Genomic DNA, 19,423 nt, shown 5'->3' with positions numbered 1-19,423 from the left:
AAGAAGGAACTGTCTGAAACTAGCCTGTAGTAAGCAACCAATCATAATGAAGCATGTAATGTACACAACTTCATGATTTCTGCTGCCTTAAACTTGATAAAAGGCCCTTCCTCTTGTGTTTACAGAAGCAGAGACCAACGTCATGTAAAGGCAGCAGAACTGAGCGAGTGTGTAGGCTTGTGTAGGCTCAGAGTGACTTCAACCTATGATTAAAGGTCTTTAACTCCAGAACCTTTCGATAGCAGGTTCATTAAGCTGAGCACCATGCTAATGTCAACATCTGAAACCCTCATTCTTTATATGGTTTGTGATTCATGAGATAAAGATACAGATGTCATCAGGAGGTACTTTCGGAAAAGCTCTAACACAGAAGTGAGGAGTGAAATAGATTTTGGGGAATTTTATTAACCCAGTCAACATCTGTTAGGTTATTTATTTAACCCTCCTGTTATGTTTTGGGCCAAATTGACCCATTTTAAAGTTTGAAGATCTAAGAAAAATTGTTAAAAATATATATATTTTTCTGTATAAAACCTCTTCTGCTTGCTTTAATTAGTTGAATTAACATTTAATATGAAAATGGTTCATCTCACATATTTGCATTCACCCCCTGCAAAAACTAATCTAAAACAAAATTGCAATGTTATGTTTCAATGTTATGTAAAACTATTGTGTTTTATATGTTGGTCTTTCAAAAGCAATAAAGTAGTGAAACATTAAAAAAGTTTGAAGATGATTTTTTTTTTTTATGAAAAACGAGTGAATTATCCTAATTGAACCATAACATGCTAGAGGTAAACTAAATATTCATAGAATAATTAGTAATAGAGTTAGTAAAATATTTACGCTGCCTGCTAGGATTTGTTTTATTTCAGGCATCTTTTGGATAATTAAACATGAATCGGGTCAAACCAGAGACTGACCCGTGGACGCCGTGTCTCCGTTCCCATTCATTCAATGAAAATGAAACCAAAATCTTCCGCCATGTTGGCGATCCTGAAACCTGATTCTGCGCAGTAGAGTCCAGAGGAGGGAGAAGGACTGTGGAGAGACAGCCTACTCATTTAAATAACCCCGCCCCTGAGGGCTGCCTCGGTCACAGACTGCAGAGCGGGGCGGAGCGGAGCTGACGGTCTGTTATTGGTCCCGCCCATAACCAGCCCTTTTACAATAACCACACCTTGTTTGAATAGAGCTGAATAACATTTTAAAAACCGAATTCTGTGGGGATATAAAAATGTGACAATATAAGCAGAGGTTACGCTAGCTGTTGCATTTAAATAAAGGAGGTAGAATTACAGTATATTGGAAAAAAACGTGATTGAAAGTTGTCTGTTTTGCCATTGAAACCTATGGTAATGGGTGGAGTTACACAGCTTTCTGAAACCGAACAGCAGGGGGCGCCCGACCTGTGGTGGCTTCACTTTGAGAGACGATGCTCTGTTATACACAGCTATACACAGTCTATGGGTCAAACTGACCCGGGAACACCATTACTGTTCCTGACAAATGAACATAACAGAAGGGTTAATAAACCTGAAGCTTTTAGAACAAGTTACAGTGACATACACTCACAGGCGTGCACAATAAAGATCATATATTGGTAGGCCTATATATATATTTTTCAAGCTTACAGGAACATGCAGTACGCTTTTCCACTGTGTGTGAGGTTAGCTTACTGACATTTATCAAATAAATAAACAGTTGAAATGGTCTTCCGGTAGCCCATCTTGGTTTGAGTGTCCTTGTGGGCGTCTCTTTTTTTCCAAAATGAGGGGAGAGAAGATTAAAAATGTTTTCAAAAATAAACATATAATTTCATTCTTTATTTTCTCCCTCAATTACAAGGCTTGGTCAGAGCAGGCTTGTAGTTTGTGAGAGTTTGGCCCTCACTGTAACACACAGACTATATTTAGCAGTCTGCTCTTCAACTGACCCTCTCTCTCTCTCTCTCCGTTTCTTTCTCTCGTTCTCTCTCATTCTTTCTTATTCTCTCTATCTTTTTCTCTCTCTCTCATGAGCATAAAATCCATCGTTTAATCCTTTATAATAGTTCTGAAGAGTGACACACTGATGACACAATGATGAGTGACTCACTGATGGCGCCTCAAACCCACTAAAAGTCTACATCAGAATCAGAAAAAATATATATTTTCATGTTATTAATTACAATACAAATATATATTTTTAAGTTTTCAGTATTTTACTACAAACTCTGTATGTTCCATTACTTCAGTCCAGCCTTAGTATTTAATATATATTTAATAGCACATATCTGTCAGAGTATTTAACATCTAAAACATCTGGCAGAGGAATTAACATTGTCAATATCAGCTAGCGTAATAAACATATTTAATGTATTTACCTTAATTAGCTTATTAATCGTAAATGTAGAGAATATAACATCTATTACACATCAGCTAAAGTATATAACATATATTTTACATCAGCTAAATATATAACATATATTTTACATCAGCTAAATATATAACATCTATTTTACATCAGCTAAATATATAACATCTATTTTACACCAGCTAGAGTATATAACATGTATTTTACATCATCTAGAGGATATAACATCTATTACACATCAGCTAGAGGATATAACATCTATGTCACATCAGCTAAAGTATATAACATCTATTTCACATCAGCTAGAGTATATAACATGTATTTTACATCAGCTAGAGGATATAACATCTATTTCACATCAGCTAGAGTATATAAGATCTATTTCACATTATCTAGATGTATAACATCTATTTTACACCATTTAGAGTATATAATATCTATTTCACATCAGCTAAAGTATATAACATCTATTTTACATCAGCTAGAGTATATAACATGTATTTTACATCAGCTAGAGGATATAACATGTATTTTACATCAGCTAGAGGATATAACATCTATTTGACATCAGCTAAAGTATATAACATCTATTTCACATCAGCTAGAGTATATAACATGTATTTTACATCAGCTAGAGGATATAACATCTATTTGACATCAGCTAGAGTATATAACATCTATTTCACATCAGCTAGAGGATATAACATCTATTTCACATCAGCTAGAGTATATAAGATCTATTTCACATTATCTAGATGTATAACATCTATTTTACACCATTTAGAGTATATAATATCTATCTCACATCAGCTAGAGTATATAACATCTATTTCACATCAGCTAGAGGATATAACATCTATTTGACATCAGCTAGAGGAAATAACATCTATGTCACATCAGCTAAAGTATATAACATCTATTTTACATTAGCTAGATAAATAACATCTATTTTACACCATTTAGAGTATATCATATCTATCCCACATCAGCTCGAGTATAAAACGTCTATTTCTCATCAGCTAAAGTATATAACATCTATTTAAAATCTACTAGAGTAATTGACAATTAGCTTATTTTTTAAATTTTATCATATTTAGCATAGTTAGTTAGTGTATTAAACATTGTCTCTCATGCTTACATACACCTTCAGTGGTTTGAAAAGTATTGGCCTAATATTGTGTTTTTTTTAAAGTATGATGGCATTTAGAGAGAAAAACTTATAGTGATTAATTTCAAGTACTGTTTTTTGACAGTGTGCAGATCATTTAACACAATTCTTACCAACTTATTTTATTAGATCTTTTTAAGCTGAAATCCAGATTAACTGCATATTAAAGGTGCAGTTCTAAGAATATATAGATGGAAACATGTACTGTATAAATTATCACTTTCAGACCTGAATTATGTTTCAGGGATAAAAAAAAAAAATCGTAGAATACTGTTTTCTGTCTGTAACGCACAGCAAAAAAGTCACCACTATTTTAATATAAAATCTATATAAAATAAATCCAATTTTTCTTTTTATTCCAAAACATGATAAAAAGTGTTCCTAATCACAGCTTTAGTAAAAACTAGTTTGTATTACTTTGTCTCATTTGTTTGGTAATGCTGGCTTGTCCTAATGTCTGAGTTGCTAATTAGATTTTCCAGTTTAGTAGGCGGGGCTAAGCCACTGTTTCATTGGCTGGTTTATGATCTGGTTATGATAAGCAACTGCATCATGTCCATTGTAATTGACGCAGGGTCTGAAAGGGTTATACAGAGCATCAGGTAAAATCAGCCACTGTTATTAAAATAAACACTTTAGGTCAAGTATTCACTTACACTCACACTTCAGAGCAGAATTGAGATGTGATCAGCACTACATTGTGTCAGTATAGAGTAGATTAGTATAGATGGCTTTGGGAAATGGGTTTAGCGTTGATTTTTTCTCCTCCTTGCCTGAAGTAACGCCGTGGTTTCAGTGTTGGAGTAATCACCATGGAAAGGAGTGAACAGAAGGAGGGGGAAATGCAGAATAGATGTGCGCAGATGGCCAATTCACGTACATTTTATGTACATGGCGGAGTATGGCGCCACATTTGGAAGTCTTGATTGATGTAGTTTGAGGAAACTGCTTTCCTTGCGATTTACATGTGGTTTCCCCATTTCAGCTAATAGCTTTGCTATTTCCCTTTGATGATCAGTAATAACACATCCTGAAAGCGTGCATAAATTGAAAGGAGAGGTGTAGAAGGCATAATACCGAGCGCCAGTGGATGCAAGCAGTTTATTGGGATGTTCTTTCTGGGCTTATCCCCACCAACAGTTCTCTTCAAAGCTAGAGAGAGTCTACATCTGTAATTAGAGATTTAGTAGGAAACTGGGGGAAATCATTTTGTGTCTATTTTTGAATTTTGACATTAAAGTTTCTGCACGTTTGGGTGGGGAAATGCCTTGTAAAAAACAGATTATTGCGCTTTAGGGAAGAGTGTGTGCATGTGTGTGAAGGAACTGAGGGCATGAGGGTGAAAGTGTGAACAAGAGAGTGCCTTTACAGGTCCCTTAGTGAAGACTGTGAACATTTAAAGACATTGGAAGAAATACATAGTTTTTTGCATGCTCAAAAAGGTCTATATAGGTCTAAAATCTATATGATCATTTGAGGAACCTCTTTAAAATTGTTCTATAAATGTTTCTCTATTTTGGTACATTCTTATAAGTAAAATTTAGGGGTTCCTTATTGTGTTTTAGGGTAGAGTGTGTGCATGAGGGTGAAAGTGCGAACAAGAGAGTGCCTTCACAGGTCCCTTAGTGAAGACTGTGAACATTTAAAACCACTGGTAAGTAATAAATAGTTTTTTGCATGGTTAAAAAGTCAAAAAAGCTATTGTATATTGATATTTGAAGAACCTCTTTAAAATGGTTCTATAAATGTTTCTCTATTTTGGTACACTCTTAAAAAAGATATTTAGATTTTCCTTATTGGGTTTTTTATTGTCATTTATTCTCTACTTTTTTTTATTATATATTATTTTATATGAAAATTGCACCACAAATTTAGGGAAATTGTAATTTCTTCTGTGCTTTATTTGTACCTACATTTAAGTACGAGTGAGACCCCATAAGTATTTAGTATTTACTGATTCATAGGAAACAGTTACAACAAAAGTGTTGGGAAAGTACACGTTTCAGAAAGTTACCTAGTTGCAACAATCTTGTACCTGGTTGTAATTAATTTATAATTAATTAATGCATATTTATAAGTGGCTTATAAAGCGTTACCAATAAAGCTTACTTACTTACTTACTTACTCACTTATATAAATATATGTGTTATTAGAGATTACAAAGATTACAAAATAAGTTCAGTTTGGAAGAGTTACAACAAGCAAATGGCACCTATTCAGTGAAATGGCCCTTCTCTATTTTGGTTCACTCTTAAAAAGGATATTTAGGGGTTCCTTATTGCATTTTAGGGTCTAGTGAGTTCATGTGTTTGAAGGAACTGAGGGGAAGGGGGTGAAAGTGCAAACAAGAGAGTGTCCTTCACTCTCTTCTCCTTCTTCTTCTTCTTTTTCTTCTGTAGAGAAGTAAAGAAACCCTCTTAACACTGAAGCAGCTTTCGTAACGGCCTCATCTGAAAGCTTTTATTTTAAACCCCAAACAAATGGTATAATGGGTTGCTCTTTATCACAGGCACATGGGGTCGTTGGGACTATAACATTAGTGCAAGTAGTTCTTGGATTGAACAAAGGTTACATTTCAATTCCAGAGGCATTTCATAGAACTGTAAATCTCCAGAGTGAGTGATTGTCTTGGACTGCATTTCAGAGGCTTTTATTTTTTCTTCTAGGGTCAATAAGCTTTCATCATCAGCCTGCGTGTCGTCAGCGTGGCGAGTTCTCCAGAGTGGTTAAATGGGAATCGGTGGAATCGGGTCTCGCTGAATTCCTCTCCCCACTGCAGCCCTCAGAAAATTCGACTTTCTTAATAACGCTGCCATGCAGGGGAAAAAAGTGAAATGATTAGACGTGTGCGAGTCACTCTGGAGATGGAAATGTGGTGAGGGAGAGATACAGGGTCAGGGACAGACTCGCCGTGCAGCATGACTGCTTTTTCCAACCCGTGTGGTCACAAAAAATGGGAATTTCAATGGAAAATGAAGAAGACAGACAGACAGACAGAGACAGTAGCGAGTGAAAGAGAGAATTTAAATGAACCAACAAAAAAGGGGATTTTTTTTTCTGCTCTTATGGTTATTATATTCTGGAGAATAGGAGAAGTGTGGAGCGTATACATTACAGCTATAAACCTGTGGTTTTGACGCACTCCCCTACTGATGGTAACAGTACTGCTATTAAATGAAGCCTAGACATCCTCAGTGAAAATAATCAAGTTGGTAAAGGTGCAATTTAAAGGAAAACTTCACTCGAAAATGTTCTTCATGTAAACGCAACAGATACATTAGGTAGAACTAGGTAGAACTGTCTAATCTAAAACTTATCAGAATATTCAGTGGTTGTTTGCATTATTAAAAGCTTCTTGTCTTTGGTAAAGAGGGTCAAAGTAAAAAAAACTAATAAATAAACTTATTGGGGTACAGTTAAATCATGGGAAAAGGTTCTACGTGGAACCAGGACATATATACATCTTTTTAATGGTTGAAAATGTTGCTTAAGACCCTAAACAATCTTTTTGAAAGAATGTTTCTATTTTGTTTATCTGTAATAATCAATAAAAATAAGGCTGTAGGTTTTTTTGTGCACTCTTAATAAGGGTGTTTGTTAGTCAGCAGTTTCATGTAGAACATAAATTAGAATGGCTCATTTCATTGTTAATCCTTTTTTTGTCTCTGCTGGAGAATGTACAGTATTGTACATTTAGTTCTTTATAGCACCAAATTGTTTCACTCTTGTTAAGTCAAATAACCATATTGGGTTGCAATCACATTATAGGCTCTTTAATAAAGATGGTGAACACCTCAAATGATTGATTATTATGTTGGAAAAAGTTGGTTATGGTTCATTAAAGAATCTTTTTTTTTTTTACAAGAATAATTATATATAGCATAGAGTTCCACTACAGTTAGAAATCAACTTTGTCAGAGTACATGTTGTCTTACAATTGTTTACAGGTTCTTTAGTGAAGACACGTATTATATGTAGAACTTTAACGTCATTAACATTGGAATTAATAAATTGTATTTTGCATGGTCAAAAAAGTTCTTGACTATTAGGCAAAATGTATGGTTCTATAAATGTTTATCTATTTTTGTACAATCTCAAAAATGGCATTTAAGTAAAGAGAATGATTTAATTCAATATTGTACTAAACAGGGTTTTGTTAAAACCATTTTTTAAACAATTTTTTAAAAATGTCTCTCTCGCTATCAATAAAAGGTTTTAACTTGTTACTTGATGATTCTAACTTAATGCTGAGTAGAAAGTAATGAAATGTTAAGATGGCAGCAACAACAACAGCCAAGAAATCCATCTATCTTTACAGCTGAGGTGTGGATATTTTTGGGACATTCTCATTTTGGAGCGGGCACCAGCTAGATTTTATGGCACCAGGGCGACAATGATTCATTTTTAGACTGATGTCATAAATTATGTTAAGAATTTGTGGTATTGATGTATATGTTTGTTTATAGTCTTTTTTTATGCTCTCTGTTTTCTCAAACTTTTTATGTGTGATTGACACACCATGCCATTTGTTTTAATTTCAATGTTCTATTATAATGCAGAGATTTCTCAATAAAAAATATTTTAACAAGCAAAAAAAACAAAAAAACAATAATAAATAAAGGGTTTCAACCAATCTAAAGAACCTTAATAACCAATGTAATGCTGCAAAGCACTTACACCATTCTTCCAAGTCAAATACTGTAACACTTTCTTTGGTACTACGTAGAACTCTTTTTTAAAATAGTATATGCTTGTGAGTTTGTGGCAGGATCACAAGCCATTTCCACCCTTTATATCCTGCAGGAACAGGGAGCAAGTTCTTCAACCACATCCTCGGCACAAGCCGGTGCACGAATGCAAAACCAGAACAATGCACGTCCACCGAGCGAGGGAGAGAGTGGGGAAGGAAACCGAGGAGAAGTAAATGAACCGAGACGGAGATGGAGAGCGGGAGACAGAAGTCTTTTACATCAAGGTAAAAATAATAATGTTGTACCTAAAGAGAACCTTTCCTTTAAACCCCAAGAAACAAAACAAGAAAGGCCAGAAAGCCACACCATATGTAAGCTAGAGGAGCCTCAGACCACCCAGCGCTGCTCCCACACCCTGAAGCTAAAAGAGGGAAGCTGCAGCATGTAAAATATACCGTAGCCGTTACAAAGAAAAACATTAGAACATTGAGTGTACCACGGCCACCACCTTCAACTTCACTTTCATACTTCATGCCCATTAGTCTCATACATTTTCTCATAGTTTAGATTTAGTTTCAGTTATGAGCAGTACAAATGTTAAGGGAAGGACCACCATAAAAGCAAGTAAAAGCATAAAACACAATGTTTTGAGTACGCTTATGCAACTGAAGTGAACTGAACTGCTTCCAGTAAAACAGCAGCTTTTCCAGTTGTTGTTGAAGCATCTGCACTAGATGCGATGCATGTAAACGCACAGAAGGAGTGCTTGCCATGCAGTCTGGGCCTGAAAATAAAGCGGGAACCCTTCCCTTCCCCTGGCTGAGGTGTGCGGTCTGAAACTGCCTCTAAATCGGGCGGAATGGCTGGGCTCGGCTCAGCGCGGCATCCCCCACAGCAAGCTACAACGGTGGGTGTGGCCCCCGAGGAGATGGTTTTTGAGGGGGCCCCTCCCGAAACACTTCGCCTCCTGCCAGCGCCCAAGGGCTCCAGTCAGCCTGACCAAAGCCACCACGAGCTACCCACGCCACGTTAACAACACAGCTTGAGCGAAGAGCTCCCCCTGCAGGAGCTGAGCGATAACTCTGACCTTCAAAAGCTTGTGTTGCAGGAAAGATTCCCTGGAGCAATGAACAATTCCATGCACTGATGCTTGCAAAATAGGAAAAGTATGTAAACACTCACACACACTTACTCACACACACGTGCGCAAGGGAAGGAGTGCGCAGCAAATTACAGTACACGAACAATGGCATTTTTTAAAGATATCCATCTACCCTTTTTTTTTTTGCCTGTAACTGAATTCTGCTGCTCACTTTTTTCCAAAAAGGCAGCATCCTACGTATGTTATTATGGTATTTTCACAGACGCCACAACACTGCACCCCACCCTGTCAACTGACCAGTGTGAGGTTTGGGACACCTCCATCGCACATAATAAAACAAGCAGTAGAAATACTACTCTATCAATAATAGGAAATACGAGCCCAAGCCTTTAGTACTTTGTTTTGGATCTGTCAGGAGTGGAACTACAAGTATTCTGAGCTGATATTGCTGATATTGTGATGGGCTCATTTTACAGGACGCTGCTGCCTACACCCATTAGATTTAGCCCTCGTGTTCGTCTGAGTCAAAATCGGCAGACAAGATGCTTGTAACTTTTGGGATAATAAAATACATCACAGTGTTTTGGATGGTCAATACAATGACACTTAACCCTTTCAGACCCTGCGTCCAATACAATGGACAGCATGTATTTTTTTATTTTTTTGTTGTTGCACATAACACTAATTAAGACCTGTTGTCCACAAGAATAGATCGTGAACCAGCCAATAGAAAGTTTGCAAGCCATTGAAACTAGCAGCTTAGCCCCGCCCACCACAACAAGGGCTCCTTTTTCCAAAATTTTGTGATTTAGAATCTTTTTTATCATGTATATTTTACTGTTTACAGGTGGTTTGCGAAATAAAATAAAAAAATCATTATCAAGTATAAAATTAAAATGTTTAACAGGCATCCAATGCAAACGACATTAAAATAAATTCAATATTTTAGTTAATTGGATTTCGTCTTTATACATATTTTATATTAGAGTCTTTTCGTGTGTGCATTACAGACAGAAAACTGCCTTTATATCATTTCTCTGTCACTGGAACATAATTCAGGTCTGAAAAGGTTAACAGATCTTTACTGTCATACAAATTGGTAACTTTACAGGAGAAGGAAAAACCTTTTAATGGAGGTGATGTAAAAAAATGTAAAATATACAGTCCAGTCAGAATATTATGACCTCCTTCTTGTTCCAACACTCTGACCAAATATAAGCACCTTGTAGTTCAATAACTGTTTTATAGACTGTTGTTTTTCTGCCTCTTTGCACATGTTATTATCCTCCTTCACTCTGTTTTTCAATGGTCAGTAGATTTTATTTGGGTGGTGGGTCATTATTTTCTCAGCACAGCAGTGATTAGCAGTGATTAGCATGGTGGTGGTGTATGAGGTGTTAGTGTGTGTTGTGCTGCTGGTACGAGTGAATCAGATAAAGCAGTGCTGCTTGAGTTTTTAACCCTTAGAATGCTAACACCGGGTGATTTTCACCCACACAATTTTTTTTTCATGTGACTTTCATTGTGTTGCTGCTGTCTGAGTTGTATGGGGCCTCGGGGCACTGATTGATGTTATTAATGTTATGGTTGATTCTCTCCTTACACTTATGTTATTTTTTAAGAGGCATGCGTTCGGATGATTTTCATTTGACGTTAGAGATAGAGAGTAAGATATTTTATAGGTGTAATTTATTTACCCGATGTTAGTGATGTTTGTGTGTTTAAATCAGGTGCTCACATGTCCCAGGAATGGGTGGACCAAAGAACAAGTTCCCAGAAGTGTCTTTTTTTTGTTAGAACATTACCTGTTAAGGATTACCTGATTTTCCAATATTTTTTCTGCTTTTTTATAGGGCCATCCATGGTACCTTTTTTGTTTTATTTTATGTGATTTTATGTGATGGTGTTGTAAAATTAAAGAAGGGTTCCAAAACATGTCATGCAGTGTATACCCAACATTAGTGATGGTGTTACTACTGTTCTAGGGTTAAACACCTCAGTTTCAAAACAGAACTGTGAAAAGTCCACCAACAAGAAATGTCCAACCAGCAGCAGTCCTGTAGGCAGTGTCCTTTTGGTTAGAGTATGACAAATAGAAACTGTGCAGCAGCAGATTCAAAGCTTCTGTCTCTGATTTTACTTTATCTACAAGGTAGAGCAGCTCTAGTAGGTATGAGTGTCTAATATTGGAGTGGAAGATAGTGAGTGATTAAACACAGTGTTTAAAAACTCCAGCAGCACTGCTGTTTCTGATCTACAGTCTGCACGTATTCAAGACGCTGCTGCTTTCACCGACTAGAGCAAACCCTCGTGTTCGACCGAGTCAAACATGGCAGCTCCTGTTCTTCATTCACTGACCCATAATCATTTGATGGATTTTTAGAGCTAACTGTTATTTAGCAAGTTAATAAGTGCTTCCTAAACAATCAGGCCTAATGTGGCACTAATTTGAAAAGTAAGGGAGTCGCTGTTGGAGCGGGGCGGCTGGTTTGAATCAGTGGAGGCCCCTGCCCGGGCTCCGCTTTACCGCCTCCCCCCCTCGGTTTTAAACTGATCTGAGTGTTTGTGGAAGTGCGGCCGGCGGTCGGCTGCCTGGCCTGCGAGGCAGTGCTGCTTAATTGGCCTTTGTTGTGGTCAAAGGAGGGGGAGATGCGGTCACATCTGTACAATGGTGATGACTCCTGCCAACACACACACACACACACACACACACACATATATGCACACACACACACATGCATACATGCCTGCACACATCTACAGACATACACACACTCATACACATTTATGTGGGTGATTGTGATTAATGACACTATGAAATAAGGTGAGTTCATTGAATGACAGCGAGAGCCAAAAAAGCAAACCATGGGGAGTGAAGTGAAGTGGAGTAGAGTAGAGTGGGGGACAGGGAGTGACTCAGTGTTAAAATACTATCATATATTTCCTCTGTGTAAGAGGGGCTCGAGAAGCATATAATTATCACATTTACAAAGGAGAGCTTCTGAATAATAAGATGGTGCGTTGTTGTAGAGTTTAGTAGTGTGGTGTGTGGCCTGTCCTTCTCCTAACCAATAAGAGGAGAGAAAGAGAGAGAGAGAGAGAGAGAGAGAGAGAGAGAGAGAGAAAGAGAGAGAGAACGAGAGAAAGAGAAAAAGAAAGAAAGACATACCCAAACTCTCATTCCCCTCACAATCGCCTTTGTTCAGTTTTGGCTCCATCTTTGTTTTTTCATTTCTCTGTTAAACTGAGCCAGAAAAGTTCATATTTGTTCATCCAGGGCTTTTACAGTTCAGTATCAACTGAACTGTATTGAATTGTTACAAGTCTTTAATTCCTTAACAATGACTATATTCAAGAACTGGGGTTCCTTTTTGTGTCTCCCACATATAATGTTATTATTTTCTAAAAAAAATCTTTATTGAATAAGTCTTATATAATAATACTAATCATATTATACTTACACTATTAGGAAAATTTGATATTATAGCCATAATTAAATTACTTAATTATACATTTATACATTAAACCTCTAGCAAGTATAAATTATTGTATTCACTTTGTTAACATTTATAAAGACAACTGCACAGAAGAACAATGGCTATATTCAAGAACTGGGGTTCCTTTTTGTGTTTCCCAGATATTATTTAAAATGTTATTATTTATAAAGGTAATCTTTATTGAATACGTTTTGTACAATAATACTAATCATATTATACTTTCACTATTAGGAAAGCTTGATATTATAGGCATAACTAAATTACTTAATGATACATTTATACATTAAACTTCTAATAAGTCTAAATGTCTGTATTCACTTTATTAACGTTTATAAAGTCAACTGCATAGAACTTTAAATCATGTATGCAATTTTGAAGAAATTAATTTTGAATTAATATTATCTTTCATTTATCATTGTATATTGAATGAATATCTTCTTTAATATTTAAAAATGTTTTTTTTACATTGTGGAAAATATTAATTTTAAGTTAATATTAAATATTAAACTTAAGTTTAAATACTGTCATAAGAACAAGGTTGATCATGAAAAAGTTTTGAGAAAAAAAAAACAAAAACAAAATTAGAGTTTCTAAATCATGAGCACTGGGCATTACACCCTTATGCCTAAACACATTTCTGCTAACCTGGTTATAGGGATTTCCCTGTGACATTAGAAGCTAAATAATAGTGGCATGTTATACACATGTTTGATATAGGCGTGGATGATATTTTTGTGCACTTTAGTACATGGACACCCAAAATATGCAAATCAATCAACCAATAATACCGCCCCCTGCTGACGTCCAACCATCTGTGTCTCAGTGCTATCAGAGGCACACTGTTGCTGCTGCAGCTCAGCCAATCTGCTCTTTCTTTCTCCTGCCCCACACCTAAACCCATACATCACCCAATGCCCCTTCTAAACTACCCCTCCCATATTTTAGCCTTTTTCAAATTTGAGCTGAGGGTGAAGTTAGCAAAAAAAAAAAATTGGGTTTAGTGCTCCTTTAAAAAGACATTTGGATGATAATTTGGATTGTACTGTGATTTTAAGATTAAAATAGATATTAAACTAATATGAGCGGTAGAGTAGTGTAGAGAAAATAGGCTACAATAAAAAATAAATGTTACACTATTGCACTATTGGTTAAATATAGTGTATACACAGATGTATATACACAGTAAGAGTTTGCTAATGTTTTGGTTTAAGTGGTCTTACTGGGAGCAGTCTTTGTTTAATGTCTAAAAACAGTAGGAAGGAAGGACCCTCCTTCTTATGTTGACTTCAGTACAAATTTAAACAGATTTAAAAGGATTGCCAGGGTCTGTGAATAGTTCTGGAACCTGTTAGCTCAGCTAAAGACCCAGATTAATCTAGTGTGGACAGAATGTGTCCAGTTCTGCTGAATCCCACATCAGTCACTACAGCAGCAGTTTAATGTGTGTGATATTACATTGCGTTTCTGTTCTTCGTAGACGTCTGCAGTGGCAGCTGCGAAGGTGAACGTTTAAGATCTGGCCGAGTGGGTGGGCTGGTCGGCCCATGTGGTACAGTATTGAACAGAAAATCTAAAAAGAATATAAACGCGTGTGCCTTTTTTTTTTTTTTTTACAGTGTTTTATATGATAAATACAATGACTATTAACAGATCTATACTGTTATACAAAATATGAGATCATTTTACAGTAGAAGGACAATTTTTAAAAAGTAAAAGTAATGTTTAAAAGTGTACAGTCCAGCCAGAATATCATGATCTCCTTTTCATTTAAACTTTTTGACCACATAGAAGCACCTTGTGGTTGAATAACTGTTTTTAAACCATTGTCCTTTTGCTTCTTTGCGTAAGTTATGTTAGTGGTGTGTGAGGTGTTAGTATGTCTTGTGCTGGTATATGTAAATCAGACACAGCAGTGCTCTTATATATTTCATATTCAAGCATTTTAATTGGTCTATGCACCATTAATTTTTACACAAATTAAAAATTAAAGGACAGACAGGCATGTTAATTATGTAAATAATGAAAAAACGCAAAACAACTGACGAACTCATCCATTTACCTGTGCAACACAGGTAAATTATGCTCTTTCTTTTTCTTGGGGTTGTCCTGACTCCTAATGAGAGCCAGTTCCATCAAAATGTTTTTGATGGTCGTCGCGACTTGCCACCGCACTTACTTATTTCCTTAGTTAAGTAGTTCTTGCTTCTCATAATATGGATTGGAACGTTACTCAAATAGAGCTATTCACTGTATACCAACACCAGCTCATGCTCTCAAACACATTAAGAGACATGAAGAAATTCAAGTAATTACCTCTTGACAAGTTCAGCACAGCTGTCAACTAAAAGATAACATTTTATGTGACTCTACCTCATAAAGCTGACTGAGAAAATATAAGCAAAAGGTGACTTTCTTTAAGAATCTATAATATTTAAAGGTCACCTTCCGTCGTTTTTTCTTTCATTTTAAAATGTCTAGTTGTGGTCTCTAGTATGAATGAATGACATGTGAGCCGTTTTTGTAAAAAAAAAGTGCTCAGGTGTCTCTGTATAGCTCTTTTTTAATGGACTGTTTTAGGGGTGTGTCCAAAATGACCGGATTCCAGCTTTGCTCATGAATATTCATACATGCAAACAGCATGCAAATATCTCTCCTCTGATTGGCTAGGAGCACTTCGACGCCCCTCCACCGCTCTGCCGCTCACTGCCTCCCACCTCCTAACTGATGAGCGGTGATGTTGCGTCGCTTCAGCTCCGCCTCTGGGAGTTTCTCGAGCCAAGGTGGGCTGGTCTGTGAGTTTCTGCCTACATAGGCAGAAAGATAATTCAAAATTCACCCGTTTTTCGGAGGGGTGGAGGGGGGATTTCTTTGCTTAGGCAGACAATAGGGGCTGCAAAACAGTTTAATGTGCAGGTGTACACATTCAACTCGGAGAGACCTACTGTATTCCACAAAAAACAAGAAAAATCTGATTTTCGCGGAAGGTGACCTTTAAGAATATATAATATTCTAGTTTGTTTAACACTTTTTTTCTTCATAGTTTGGATGACTTTAGTATTAATCTACAATTCAAAACTATTTTAAATAACGAAAAATCACTGAGTGTGAGAAGTGCCCAAAAGTTTTGACTTACAATACATACAATATAAAAAAAAAACTAATATTTAAACTATGATTTTACAGAAGTAAGGTTTTTAGTGTGAAGCAATTCCTCACAAATACATGTTTTACAGTTACCTAAACTATTTTTCGAATACTTATTATAGTTTTTCTTTAATCTATAATACAAAAAAAGAGCCCACCCCCCACTTTTTCTCCTTTTTCTTTAGTTCTCCTTCTTCTCCTCTCTCTGCTCCATCTCTCCCTCTCTTTCTCTCTCTCTGTGTCTCATGTGGGACTGATTGAGCTTGTGGATTGAGTCTCATCAAAGAAGACTGTGGAGGCTGAGTGGAGGCAACCCACTGCAGCTCCGATCTCCCCTGCCCTAATGAGGCTGCACGCACACGCACACACACGCACACACACACACACACACACACACACACACACACACACACACACAGGCAGGATGCCAGCAACACTCTCAGTAGTATGCATTCCTTTGGTTTGTCGTGTCACCCATCTGTCGTAATCTACATGGTCTCCTCTCTCCCCCTATGCTGCACACTCGTTCTCTCCTCTCCTCTCTTGTCACGGAAGTCTCCTCGTGCTCCCGCAAAACCACAGCTTTCTTCAGATTCTCTCCCAAACCCACCCAGCTGCCATCTGTCTCGCCCTCTCCTCCACACACACACACACACACACACACACACACACACACACACAGTATTTTACAGTGTGTCCTTTCCTTCATCTGTCCCTAAAGTTTAGTTAAGGTATTCAAAAGTGGCTTTTATCAGAGTTTGTGTATGTGTGTATGAAAAAGGGTGTCCAAACTTTTTTGTTGGGGGCCAGAAGTAGAAATATATGTGCAGTCACGGGCCACAGACTCTGTAATAAAACAAATATTGTAATATATCACTTATAATAATACATTTTCTTGATTACTATCATTTAAACACCATTTTACTTGAGTTCTGAGTTCTTACTTCTGAGATCTTTGTCTATCTTTGTCTAAGTGTTGTGTAAAATAAGATTTTTCAAATTGATGTTTCGTTTCATAATGTCTCTTAATATAATTCCTTCATTACGGTACACTGTAAGAATGGATACGTTTAATTTACTTAAATAATTTGAGGAAATCGGTTGCCTTAAAAAAGTTAAGTAATGGGTAATGACAACTTAAGTTAGCATAACTTAAAACATAAAATTATTACAACTAAAGGGGAAGTTAATTAAACGTTTTTGTTTTGTTATACTGTAACACAGGATAAGTTGAGTTTACTTAACCTTTTTAAGGCAGCTGGTTTGCTCAAGTGTTTTAAGTAATGGGAAATGAAAACTTGAGTTAGCATAAATTAAAACATCAAGTTATTACAACTAAAAGGGGAAATTGATTTATTTCTAAGGTAGTCCAGGGGGAATCACTACACACTGATGGTGAGTGTTAGTCAGAAACTGTTGAACACACCCAGTATGCAAATAGATTGTGACAGAAGCCAATGGAAAAGAAGCTGCCAATGGCAACAGACTAATCTCAGTTATTATAACTTGGTTCAACTCAAGATCTCAGTTTGAATAGTACAGTATATGTGCCCACAGATGTTTAACTAACTCAGAATAGTTGAGTATTGTTTAGAAATATCCAATTTTATATAAAACAGACTCAAATCATTTGAATTTAAACAATGTATGGGTTTACAGTGTAACTGATTCCTGACTAATTAAACATATACATTTCCCTCTAAACTCAATTAAAAAAATAGTAATTTTCCCAACGTGCCTGAAATTTTCTACATTTGCTGTCCATTTGTCGTTTTTTTGGAGTTGCCATGTTCTCCCAAAAGCTAAGGAACAATAAGACAAGTGGCAGTCTGTGTTATTATGTTTCTAAGTTGAAAGCAGGAGCATTTCTAAGTGGAGAAGGAATAAAATATTGTGTTTAATAGTACCAGTGTGCTGGAATGACCATCCCTGCTAAGTCTAATATATTCATCTTAAAAACTGGGTTGTCGGGTCGCTTTTTTCGGGGGAGTTCTTTGGGCCACGTTGTGGTACAACCTCTGAAAAAGGATCTGGCTGTTTTACTGCAAGCACACTCTCAGCACTTTCAGATGCTTTGGCCCTGACTCCTTCAGAAAGGGGTGTCCCTACAGTGGGAGCTTTTTTTCATATGACCTCAAATGTGTCCTACGACAGTATGTGTGTACTTGTGTGTGTGGAAGTAGCATCATCAAAGTTGGACACATCATAAATTCAGTGTTTTTTTTCTCCATTATTTAAAAATGTTGCTGCATTGTAGATTAAAACTAAAATTATCCAAACTATAAAGAAAAAACATATTTTTTTTTTATTTTAGATTCTTCAAAGTAGCATCTTTTGCTTAAATAGATACAGCTTTGCACATCTTGGCTGGATTTGAACAGCTGTGCTGTTAACATGAATATCTTGCCTCTTAATGTGTTTGAGAGCATCACTTGTGAAGTTGTGAAGAGGTAGAGTTAGTGGTATACAGTGAATAGCATTATTTGAGTAATGTTCTAATCCAGATTATGGCAAGAACTACTCAAGTAAGCAAAGAAAAAAAAATAGAAATGTCAATTAATCTGAAACATTTCACAAACTTTGAAAGCATTCTCAAGTGCAGTCGCAAAATAAAGGAAGACCAACAGTTCCCTCTGTTACTCAGGATGCGTTCATCAGAGTTCCCAGCCTCAGAAACCACAAGTTAACAGCACTCCAGATAAGAGCATCTAAATGCTTCATAGAGTATTTTGGTTTGTTTAACACTTAATTGATTAACACTTAATTATATTAATGCACAATGCAGAAAAAAATATATAAAATTACTTGAAGACTCTAGATAACTGACAATAAAGTGAACAAAGGGAAGTAAATGATAAATAAATCTGAATATTACATAGTTTATGCATATTTGAAAGCTTTCACTTCTATCTATTTGCTGAATATAACCGGAGACAACATAAAGAAAATATAATGTAATCTTTGTGCAGTCCACGTTTATATCTGTTTATATATGTTAATCTTGGCAGTTGTCATGTTTTCTTTATTTTATGCAAATACATCCTCTGTAGATTGTGCACAAAGTAAAAAAAAAAATATATATATATATATATAAATGTTAAATACAGAGATTATAGCATATTTTCTCAATACTATAACATCTAACAAATACAAAATAATGAAAAGTCATTTAAACAGGGTGCTTTTCTGCTCTATTGTTTTGGGGCCCAACAGATGGTGCTGTTTCACCAAGTTCAACAGAATCTCAATTACACTGACACTGGAGACCTGTACAGCTACTCATTCATGCAGTCATCAAATTGACCAATCATATAACAGCAGGAAAAAAACACTACCGTTTAAAAGTTTCAGAAAACCCATTTTTCCCCTTAATTTAAGCTCTTCAGGTCTATATCCAGTCTTTTCTTTAGAGAAATTACAGATGAAGCCAGAGAGCGGTGAGGACTGTTTCCTACACCTTTAAAAG

This window comes from Astyanax mexicanus, chromosome 5 (assembly GCF_023375975.1).
Source record: "Astyanax mexicanus isolate ESR-SI-001 chromosome 5, AstMex3_surface, whole genome shotgun sequence".
Taxonomy (NCBI): domain Eukaryota; kingdom Metazoa; phylum Chordata; class Actinopteri; order Characiformes; family Acestrorhamphidae; genus Astyanax; species Astyanax mexicanus.
This window is presented reverse-complemented; position numbering follows the sequence as displayed.